Source organism: Protomyctophum bolini, assembly GCF_963924005.1.
Source record: "Protomyctophum bolini genome assembly, chromosome: 18".
Taxonomy (NCBI): Eukaryota; Metazoa; Chordata; class Actinopteri; order Myctophiformes; family Myctophidae; genus Protomyctophum; species Protomyctophum bolini.
Window position 1 is genome coordinate 27,310,083 of NC_137879.1, and position 12,500 is coordinate 27,322,582.

At 45.7% G+C, this 12,500-nt stretch overlaps 1 protein-coding gene across 4 annotated transcripts in view; it reads right to left on the bottom strand.

The window, feature by feature from the left end:
* The window catches only part of jmjd1cb (jumonji domain containing 1Cb), a 99,095-nt gene that overhangs the window by 51,992 nt on the left and 34,603 nt on the right, over nucleotides 1-12,500 (bottom strand). For all 4 annotated transcript variants that reach the window (XM_080788816.1, XM_080788812.1, XM_080788811.1 and 1 more), the window contains exon 2: nucleotides 7,960-8,073. The gene's annotated coding sequence lies outside the window, so the exon portion shown is untranslated. The remainder of the gene's footprint in view (nucleotides 1-7,959; nucleotides 8,074-12,500) is intronic.

Below are 12,500 nucleotides of genomic sequence, written 5' to 3' on the forward strand. Positions count from 1 at the left end.
AATGGAGAATGATATACATACAGCGCATATTATCACCAATTCAATGAACCACTTGCTGTATGTCTTGTTTTGTACTTTGTCACACAACAGTGTCATACAAAAATATCCTATCTACAAGCTCACAATGTACAGTAGGCTATCATTTTGACCGTTTCTTATAACGTTAAACATTAAATTATTGATCTGATTTAATGATCAATCAAATCAATTAGTGGGATTAATTGCTGCAGCCCAAGTGTGTGTAGAATAGTCCATATGAATACATAATGACAACACCTGGCCCAGCTGGCACAAACACACGTCCCCAGGGAAATTAACCAGCGCTCTTAGGTAACCTGCACCAGGGACTAAACCCACATAGACTTACCTACTGTATGCAACTAAACTACAGTCTGCTATATTATGAAAGAGAGCAGAGGAGAACGCAAATCATAGAAGATAATTTCCTCCTGCTGTTGGCTGTTGCCTGCTATTATAGGAAGCTCTCACTACGAATCAATGCACTGATCCCTGACCAGGGGTCATCCCTGACCAGGGGTCTTGTGATGGACAAACATAACGTTGACATAAATAAACAGTACAATAATATGATACCAGCGAGGCAGAAACAGCAAAGACCTTACCCTAAATGTATACCAGTGGACTCCTAATGTGTCATAGTGTCTATCTATGCCAACATGCTACAGGTTTTAAAACGATAGTATTTCTGCCTTCATTGAAATCAGTGTCCTAGTACCTAATAGACCTGGAGACTGCATGGCAAGTCAGCCACGGTACGCTGGCTGTATACAGTGATCATTGCAGCACTGTCTATTCCATTCAGTGCTACCATCGCACAACAACGCACATTACATGAACCTATAAGAACATTCAGAATATAAATGTCTGTGTATGTCCGTGTACATTGAGGAGCCCCCGGCTGTCCCTCACTCCCGTTCTTCTCATCACTGAAACAGACCTTTATTCTGCTTAAAGTTGGGCCTGGAATAAAGTGTACAGCATATTCCTTTCATCTCCATATTGCAGTCCCTTAAGGTGCGTTCAGACTTGGATGGTTAGAGCGGCGCGATTACACACAAAGTCAATGCAAAGACGACAAATGCGCAAACGGGTGCGGCGCGACCTGCCACGGTACAAACAGTACGAAGAACCACTGAGGCGAATTTATACATTCAGGTCTGAACGCAGCTTCAGTTCACCGCTGTCCTGCAGAGCTCTACGCGGCACCGCTAGTCTACAAGTCTCTGCATCCAAAGGTTTACTGTTTCAGCCAAATGTTCGCCCTATAGGAAAGGGTTCACGTGATGAACTACACAAGTGATCAGAGATCGTCAACATGAACATGACACGTCTTAATTAATGGACAGAAGACTTGTGTGCAGGTTAGATAGATAGGTAGATGTTGACGAATGTTGTCGATATGGTTATTTATTATTTATCGTATGTATTGTTCATGTTGTTCACGTTCAGTGAAGTCTACCCATCGTACTGCAACGCTGCCTGTTGCCATGGAGATGGCGAGGCAGGACGAGAGAACGCAAAAAAAATAAAAAAAAAAAGCTGGTGGGAGTGTATGTGTCTTTTATATAATTTAAATATACTGTACAGTATAAATATATACGTATACTGTACATGTGTGTTTGTGTGTGTGTGTGTGTGTGTGTGTGTGTGTGTGTGTGAGAGAGAGATATTACTAGGGTATAATGTAACATTATAGCGGTGGTTATTTTAAGGAGTGTTTGTTGTTGTTAGCTAGAAACAGTAAGGCGATACTCCATATCTAGCAACACTGGAGAATGATACCACAGGCTAAATGTATCGTAGCCGTGTGTGTGTGTGTGTGTGTGTGTGTGTGTGTGTGTGTGTGCGTGTGTGCGTGTGTGCGTGTGTGTGTGTGTGTGCGTGAGTAACACTGTAACAGGGCACGTCGTAGCAAGAGTAATGTGACTCCGCAGTGAATGTATAAGCATGTGACTACAGAGAGAGAGGGAGAGAGAATGAGTGCCAGATGAAATGAGTAGGCCCTGTGTGTGCATGTTACAGAAAGAGAGAGGCAGGCAGGAATCAACTGACAAAGACACTGAGAGAGAGAGGGAGAGAGAGAGAGAGCTTTGTATTTGCAACCCTCGAGGGCATAAAGTTCTATGGAGGCAACACTGTCAGCTGCACATCCCTAAAAAGAGGTTGTGTGTGTGTGTGTGTGTGTGTGTGTGTGTGTGTGCCCGTGAGTGCTTGCGCTCTACAACAGTCCAGAGTCTCTCCCAGGGGTAGCAGCTGCAGCCCTCCCACTGTCACTCACCATCACCCCATGCCTGTCTGTCTGTCTGTCTGTCTGTCTGTCTGTCTGTCTGTCTGTCTGTTTGTCTGTATCTGGCCTCAATCAGCCTTGTTTCACGAAAGGGTAAACATATCTATTCTCAGTCAGTCAGTCTCCTGGTTCATGTGGTGTAAACAGGGATATCCCTACATTATACAACAGATCAGGTCTGGTCCAGTCATTTGATATAGGACAAGAGGACACTCTGTGAGTTCAGATATTCTAGTACAACACATGTGCCAAGGAACAGTAAACATATCACTCCACTAGATAGCTAATGTTAGACTGCTATTCACCCACAGAGCTGGAGCTGACTGTTGCGGAACAAGATTTTTGTTGACAGAGTGCAGAGGGGAACTGAGAACTGATATTTTGTCGTAAACCAGTGTCGGGCAATTGTAATACTAGCGGAAATTGCAGATCGATACGATTGGTGCTTCTTTCCGCTTCTTTTGAAGCATTTTGAAAGTGAAAGTGTAACTAAGTTAAACACTCCAAACGTCCGGGGTTATTTAATCCATTAAATCATAGCGCCCAGCGATTTATAGCAGAAGTAGCTAGATGTAGCCAAAACCCTCTTGAGGCAATCAACAACAACGGGAGGTATGATTAATTATAACACAACTAGCGACGGGACCACGGTGGGCCGCCTAACACATAATCTTTTCTTAGAATTGAACGGAATGATTTAGATCAAGAGTTATTCACGTTTAAAGATTTTCCATCTCGTCGGCTAAACAGGGTGGGGGGGGGGCATTTTCAATGACGTCCCACTGTTGCGCAACATCGAATGTTGCGCAACAGACGCTCCCAGCCTGTGGAGCGATGCGATCGGTTTTGATATCAATAATCTCCGTCCTTTTGATCAATCTCCGTCTTGAGCGCTTGGCGTTACTAATTGATAGGGCGGAGAACTCCGTCCTGTGCGCTCAGGGTGTTAAGTCTGTCTGCAGGTTTTAACTATATTGGCTCCACAGCTTATTTTTTTCTCCTTTGTCTGAAAAGTGAAAAGTAACAGTTTTGGACATACCGCCTGACAGTGCCGATTTGTTCCCTGAACTGAACAAATATCCAAAACATCGACAGCTGTCTCCCACCACTGCATTAACTGTACATACTGTACTGTATATGACCCAATCACAGCTGTGCTGATATACACACAGCACAACAGCACAACCTTGAGTGTGATGTTGCTTAATTATTAGGTGATGATTCATTCGATCGAGTCTTATCACGCTTAAACCATCTGACGCAACCTGCACAGTACAATAACAGAGAGTGAACCAAATGGACTCAGATGCAACCATATGGGTCCATATGACTCTCAAAGGGCTGAGCGGGTTCTCACTTTCAGTTTGTATGTGTGTGTAGAGTAGTCGAAGTCTTGAGTCAGCATCAACAGAGTTCCCTCAGTTTAGCACAGTACACAGACACGCACGCACGCACGCACGCACGCACGCATACACACCCACACACACACACACACCATAATTCTACAGTTACACCCCCTCCCAAGCTCCCACATACACCCATAATTCTCCAGCAAGCTGAGTTGGCGCTCAAAAATGCACACCCACCCACCCACCCACCCACACACACCCACACCCCACACACACACACACACACACACACACACACACACACACACAATTCTTCAGCAGCAGGCTGAGTTGGCCCTCTCTAAACAGTGACTTCATTGTATAGTTTATGCCGAACAGATTGTAACCCCCTCCTCTCCTCTCCTCTCCTCTCCTCTCCTCTCCTCTCCTCTCCTCTCCTCTCCTCTCCTCTCCTCTCCTCTCCACTTCTCTCTCTCTCTGTCTTTCTCTCCCACCTCCCTTTACCTCCTGTCAAACTGAAAAAACAGAGAGAGGAGTGGTCAGTTCCTCACTGCTCGGTGTGTGTGTGTGTGTGTGTGTGTGTGTGTGTGTGTGTGTGCATGCGTCTCCATGTTGTTGTTGCGTTGTGGGGCCCAAATGTCCACACAAGGGCCCAAAGAGTAGGAAACCTTGTGTGGACGACGTATAGGGCGGGCTACATGATTTAAGAATGGAAGAATCTGTGTGCGTGCGTGTGTGTGTGCGTGCGTGCGTGCGTGCAAGTCTGTATCTGCGGGTGGGTGTGTCACAATTTCCTCGCAGCAGCAGCAGGAAGTGACTGAGTCTGCGGTTCCCGCTTTTTGCTACACTTTAGATTTATTGGTGACTGCTAGCATGTGTGTGTGTGTGTGTGTGTGTGTGTGTGTGTGTGTGTGTGTGTGTGTGTGTGTGAGGGAATGTGAGAGAGAGCATTCATGTGTTTATAAGTCTCTTGCTGCTGTGGTTTAGCAATGAACTCATCCTTAGTAATGCGGTGACTGCTTATAAGTCAGCCTCCACAGCATGATGTTTTAACAACATTCAGCCTCAAAGTGGGGTCCGGGGGGACGTTGGGGGAGTTCCAGGGGGTCGCCAGCAAAAGTACTTAACACAGCATCGCGATCATTTTAACACAGCATGGCTGTGTTAAAATAACCACCGTATCCATTTATATGGATCCTCCTATGGACCTACAAGCTCACACACTGCAAGCTTGTGTGCGATATCTGCAATATATATATTTTTTTCCTGTTCTAGATGGCCTGGTCCCATTCCCCCTGTTCTAGATGGCCTGGTCCCATTCCCCCTGTTCTAGATGGTCTGGTCCCATTCCCCCTGTTCTAGATGGCCTGGTCCCATTCCCCCTGTTCTAGATGGCCTGGTCCATTCCCCCTGTTCTAGATGGCCTGGTCCCATTCCCCCTGTTCTAGATGGCCTGGTCCCATACCCCTGTTCTAGATGGCCTGGTCCCATACCCCTGTTCTAGATGGCCTGGTCCCATTCCCCCTGTTCTAGATGGCCTGGTCCCATACCCCTGTTCTAGATGGTCTGGTCCCATTCCCCCTGTTCGATGGCCTGGTCCCATTCCCCCTGTTCTAGATGGTCTGGTCCCATTCCCCCTGTTCTAGATGGCCTGGTCCCATTCCCCTGTTCTAGATGGCCTGGTCCCATTCCCCCTGTTCTAGATGGCCTGGTCCCATTCCCCCTGTTCTAGATGGCCTGGTCCCATTCCCCCTGTTCTAGATGGTCTGGTCCCATACCCCTGTTCTAGATGGTCTGGTCCCATTCCCCCTGTTCTAGATGGTCTGGTCCCATTCCCCCTGTTCTAGATGGCCTGGTCCCATTCCCCCTGTTCTAGATGGCCTGGTCCCATTCCCCCTGTTCTAGATGGCCTGGTCCCATTCCCCCTGTTCTAGATGGCCTGGTCCCATTCCCCCTGTTCTAGATGGCCTGGTCCCATTCCCCCTGTTCTAGATGGTCTGGTCCCATTCCCCCTGTTCTAGATGGCCTGGTCCCATTCCCCCTGTTCTAGATGGCCTGGTCCCATTCCCCCTGTTCTAGATGGCCTGGTCCCATTCCCCCTGTTCTAGATGGCCCGGCTGGTTGAGGAATTGAACCGTGGACAGCTGAATGTGTGACCTAATGCTTGGTGTATGTGACATGTGTTGTTTAGGAGAGAGTGTTCCTGTTCTCCATTACAGTGTTGATCATGCTATGATGTTACGTCTTATTATGTTTTATTACACTGACTGACTGTATGGCTAACCAAGCTGTTGCCAAAAGAAGATAAAAATGAGTGTACTATCAAAGTATCATTGAAATGCTGCAGCTGCAGTGTTTCAGCTGCAGTGTTTCAGCTGCAGTGTTTCAGCTGCAGTGTTTCGCCCAAATAAACAGATTTATAATTTAAATAAGCGTGTTAAAGGTGTGTCAGCATAGTTAAATCTCCAGTATAAGGCTAAGAGCGTGCCAGAATGTGCGTGTGTGTGTGTGTGTGTGTGTGTGCGTGTGCGTGTGCGTGTGCGTGTGCGTGTGCGTGTGCGTGTGTGTGTGTGTGTGTGTGTGAGTGCGTGTGTGTGTGTGGTGGCCTTCTTTGGTTAAATAGGACGGGCCTCTAGAGACAGCCCCATCAGCCCTGGGAATAAAATACAACTAAAATACATTTAAAATGAGACACACAGCCATAAATGTGTCTTAGCTCCATATACTGTATACAGTGCTCTGAAAGGTGATGATCATTGCTAATTAAACCATATGGACAGCTTCCTGCCGCATGAGGGCTGCTTGATTGTGTGAGGTTCCTATTTAGCAAATAGAGACGTAACGTAACGCACGCTGATCTAACTGGACAGTGTACCAAACGGACCCATAAGGGTATTCCTTCATTCCTATTTGTACCTTGCACCTATAAGACCATTTATCTCATTTGGAGTGTTGCAGGCTTTCTGCTTTTGCAGTTTCTCTTCCTCTCAACGTAGTACCTCTACTTCACTTTTAGTCCATGGAGCTAGCGTGGATCGGAGATGAAATCTAGCTCAATTTTGGAGTCTTACTGTAGATCATAAATACACATGCTGGCCACATGACGCGATCCCAAGATCCACATGATTAGATTATAAACAGAACGGATGTTGTTGTTGTTGTCCGCCATCTATTTAGCATGATCACTCATTAGTACCTTGCTTTGGTCTCATGTCTAGTGGCTGTTGCCTGGGTGTAATATCCCCTGTACTGGCCATATATGGAGCATGTCTTGAGTGTACAGGGTTTGATGAGGGCCCTCCATCCCTGATGATGTCACATGACGTCACGAGGCATGACCATATATGGAGGCGTGGGGTGACAGACGGACGGGAAATGTGCGTTTTCATAGTAATAAGCACAGACGTCACACATGTTACAACCGGCGGTACAACCACTTCCACAGCCCACGCAAACACGCACACACGCACACACACACACACACACACACACAAAATCTATGATTCAGTGGCGAGAGTGCTCAGCTATGAAATTGCTTGGTGGGGCAGACTGCTGCTGCACAGCGTTAGCAGCACACATTGTATTGTCTTATTCTCTCCCCTGATGATCCACGGCAGGAAGCAGCACCACTATGGGTTTCCTGGCCTGCACAGCTACAGATACTTCTTTCCGAAGCACCTCGCCTGACCACGAGTGGATCCTACGTTCTTTTGTTTCTGCTGTATAGTCTACTGGCTGTCGCAGCTGTGAAAAGAATGCATACAGCTCTGGCGTCATGACTGTCCAGAGGCTGTGTTTGTACATGAAGCTGTCTCACACGCTATGGAAACAGGAGATAGACCCCTGACCTCTGTACAGCATGGGCCACATGGCACAGGAACCCTTGCTTCCCAAGGCTACTTAGTCACAGGCTAAAAGTGCTAACTCTATAGCACACACTCCATCTAGAAGTGCATGAGCGTGTGTGGTGTGGGCTTGTAGCTCGCCTATGTTCACTATTCCTAAAACATTTTGCAATTTACTCCTGTAATGACTTGCCCAAAATACGGATGCCAGGTTGAAAGTAGTTCTTAAAGGTTACAATTATACTGTATCTTCTGAGCTACAATGAGAGAAACAATGTTACTGGCTGTGCTAGCTAGCACACTCAGGTCATTCAACTTGGGTATTCTGTGTCTGCGTGCATGTGTGTACATGTGTGTGTGTGTGTGTGTGTGTGTGTGTGTGTGTGTGTGTGTGTGTGTGTGTGTGTGTGTGTGTGTGTGTGTGTGTGTGTGTGTGTGCGTGTGTGCGTGTCATTACCTGGTATTGTTGGTAGGCTGAGTGGTCGGACAGGAAGTCCAGCTGTCTGTCTAACAGGAACTCCACTGCCGTTACTGACGACAACAGGCTCTTTCCAACCACTGGCTTGAACGACTGAGGAGGAGAAGAAGAGAAACAACAAGGTCACCTTCTGTCTCTGATGTAGCTCACACAGACATTCTCACTTTGTGCTGTTTGATGAAGAGGCACGTGTACGCCACAACGCACACGTGGCCACACGCACATCAAAGACAAAGACAAAGATTTGATTGTATTTTCTATATTACCATGAGGGGGAAACAATGAGATGATATTCTATGTATTTAGCCATTGAGCTATGTCCTGTGAATGGAACACTGCATGTATCTACTGTATATGAACTGGTTGTCCAGTTGATCCCAGAAGGAGAAAAAAAAGTTGTTCCCAAACTCATTCCTTGGAATGCATTATCCATTCATGAGAATGATGTTATGCGTTTGCCCGAAAGGGGAATGTCACCAATACAAAAAGAGTATGAACCTTCCTGTCAAATTGCCAACAACAACTATGCCACCATACAAGATCTGTGCACCATTTCACATTACAACGCTGAGAGAGAGACACACAGAGGGAGAGAGAGAGAAAGAAAGAGAGAAACAGCGATGAATAAATTAATGAGTAGAGGAAGTCTGACAGTTCAAAGGCAGTATACACTTTGATGTTGCCTTCATTCTCCTACTGTACGCACACACACACACACACACACACACACACACACACACACACACACACACACACACACACACACACACACACACACACACAATGCTGTTGTGTGTCAGCCTGCAGGCCTGTGCTCAGCTGTTAATGCAGCGATATGACAGAGAGGGGGAGGGGGGGAGGGGGGAGGGGGGTTAGACAAGGGGAAGAATATTGTAAGCAAGCGAGTAAAAGCAAGAGAGATAGATTGGCTCGCACAGCATCTTTGTAACAGCAACGGTGATTGTATTGTATTGTATTGTATAACCGAGACTGTGATTGGATTAATAAACACTAGAACAATTCTATTCAGATGGCAGTCACTGGCATTCTGATTGGACATTATAGCAGCTTTATAGCAGCTATTCTGGATGGACATCTTCATAAAGTGTCATTTCCACCAGAGAGCTCCAGACTCTCCCTCTCCAGAGCAACATTATATTAGTAACTTCCTCCCGAGGGGTTCCAAGGCCAGTTTAGAGATACAGTATAGGGCTCTATTTTTTACTATTTTGACACTAATAAATCAGCCTTTAAAGCTGTAAATGTAATTTTTCACAAGGCTTTAGGGTGAGGCACTTTAAAAGACAAGTTTGCGCAATGTAAATGTAAATTTACACTGAGAAGCTTCCTATGTTAAGTCAACAGAGTACAAAAGTCAAGGTTCACTGGCAGCAGGTTTGATCTGCTACCAAGAGGAAGTACAAGTTTAGAGATCAACAAAAGGGGGAACTAGTGTGTGTGTGTGTGTGTGTGTGTGTGTGTGTGTGTGTGTGTGTGTGTGTGTGTGTGTGTGTACCATGGTTACGTAACGAGGTCGGTGTGGTGATACAAAGCGTTGTGTGAGTGAGAATGGTGACTGCTGTGACCTGCACAGCCTCAGTAACACACACCCAAGGTATTTGCAGTTCACGTGTGTAAGCAAAACATGATACTCTATCTGTCAGGCTCTGTGTCTGTCTCTCTGTCAATAATGTCTGCCTTTTTCTCTCTCTATCATGTTACCCATTTAAAGTGCCCCCCCCCCCCCCCCTCTCTCTCTCTCTTTTTATTGAATATAACGCCTGACCTCAAATGTGGTTGGTAACTTAGCCTATATGTCTTTGGATGGGAATTTGTTTTACAGGCCCGACTCTCTACAGAAGACTATTACATTGTGCTCAATGATGACTATTATATCATTCATGTTTTAGGCAAAGATTACAGTTACAGTTTATGACATTGTGTCATAAACTGTAGTTTTTTCAGACGTGCTGCAAAACAAAGTTGTAATGAGAATAGTGTAACAAGGCCATTAAGTGTTACAACATCTACAGATAAGATAACGGCAGTTGTGGAAGGCTCACATTGTATCACGCGCGGCCGTGAATAGCTGCCACACTGTTGCCAAATGCTGATCTCTTATCAGCTGTCGAGAGGAAGTGGCGAGTGAGCAGGCCACCCGGGAGACACACGCCCTACCATGCAGCGTGTGTGTGGTGTATTCACTACTATTCACTACCATGCAGCGTGTGTGTGGTGTATTCACTACTATTCACTACCATGCAGCGTGTGTGTGGTGTATTCACTACCATGCAGCGTGTGTGTGGTGTATTCACTACCATGCAGCGTGTGTGTCGTGTATTCACTACTATTCACTACCATGCAGCGTGTGTGTCGTGTATTCACTACTATTCACTACCATGCAGCGTGTGTGTCGTGTATTCACTACTATTCACTAATCACTACCATGCAGCGTGTGTGTCGTGTATTCACTACTATTACTAGAGACACACGCCCTCCCATGCAGCGTGTGTGTCGTGTATTCACTACTATTACTAGAGACACACGCCCTCCCATGCAGCGTGTGTGTCGTGTATTCACTACTGTTTGGACATGCTGTAACACCTGGGTCTTCAACAGTGGGTCCAGGACCTGTTCGGGGTCCTCACAGATACTACAGGAGGGCCGCCTGTAAATCTTTGTGTGATATAGGAACTTTAAAACATTTTTGATCAGGTTTACTGTAAGGTTTAATGTTTTGAAAAATACACACCTGAATCCAACCATATTCATAGAAAAGATGTAAAGACAATTTAGTCAATGATCTTTGTGTCAAACAAGTCAATGACGCCATCAATGAAAAAGTTTAATCTGCAACACAATACTATACAATATCTAGTAAGGGGTCCCTGCCTCGTGTCTCTCTCACCTAAAAGGGATCCTTGGCCTATAAGAAAACATTGAAGGCCCATGCTGTAACAGTTTCCTTGATGCCAGCACTGCACAGGCAAAATGGACGACCCTGCAAAAAGACAGCTACCGCAGCAAATACAGGTGCGGAGGGTGCGCGCACGCACGCAGCGTGCCACTGACAGATATGTACAACAATGGCGAGCGGTGGGCGTAGTGCTATACTAAAGGCGAACGGAGGCGGAAACAGATGCACTGTGTGAGAGAGACATTTACGACTGCTGCCACTGGATGTGCTAATGCAAGATCGATGGAGGACAACGATGTGGGACCTCTACAGTAGCTTATACTGCATTGCTAATGTACGATAGATGCATGAGAGACTTCCATTTGACTAATGCATCTGTCCTATACAGTAAGTACTGCAGTCAGTGCCAATTGTAGGACAGATGCACGCAGGACTTACTGTTACTGATGTAACATCACATTAACACTGTTGTAATTGTTTTACCTGCCAATAAAGTATTCTATCTAATCTATCTATCTGGACCACAACACATAATAACACTAATAGGACAGCATTTTGGAGTAATTCTACAAAAGCGAGCCGTTGTTGGAACCAATGCAGCATCAGTGAAGCATACATGGCAGATGTGCAATAGGGGGACGTGTACATTCTGTACACCAGCAACTTCTGTATGTCCTAACATGGGGTTTTGGGAACTAAAGGATTTTGGGCCAGTAGTCTCATGGCAAGGAGGAGGTATTTGGAACAGATGTAGAATACTAGCTAAAGCTTCTACTCGGCTACGCTCCATCTGCACACAGACATTTCTAGGGCGTGTAAATTTAGAACTGCCCACACGCACGCACGCACATACCCAACACACACAAGGGTCCTCCCACACACACAAACACACGCACAAAGCATAAGCAAGAGCTTTGAGGATATTTTGGTGTTGTGTTTCAACCAGAAGAAGGACTACTGAACAGAAAGCGGCAACGCCAAGACTATGTCATCATGAACAGAGTTCTGGACCAACTGGTAAACATCGCATTTTAAAACAGCTCCATATTTGAATCTTTCAGAGAATCACAATTACAGTTCTCTGATCTGATCTCTGAGTGCAGATGCTTGGTGAGACTGTGAGGGGCATTAACAATGGTGTGTATATACTGTACAGAAACACATTTTAAAATAGTGAAAATAGCCACAGATCTACAAGCTCACAATTCACTACTTTTGAGTATTGAACAGTTTTAAGATGTTAATAATATTGATTTAGTAATCATCTTTAGGGCCCCAAATCACACCTTAGCATGATGTATGAGGTTTCTGGACGACAGCAACGATATCTAATGCTATTCCCCAGTAGCCGTGTGATCCAAAATCGGTCAGCATATTCAGTTTCTGGTCCCTACTACCTAATGCACCTATGCGTCAACAAGAACAATGTATTTTCCCTCTCATCCCACAGCAACTGACTTCACTTCTACTTGGTTCACATGCTGTTTGATTCATAAGGTGCACATTATAGGATTAGCTAAGGCAAGTAAGACTAGGCGATGCCCCAGTAAACTGGAAGGGCCACCTGAGCTATTTGTAGCCTAAAGGTCCTTGCAGACTGCTG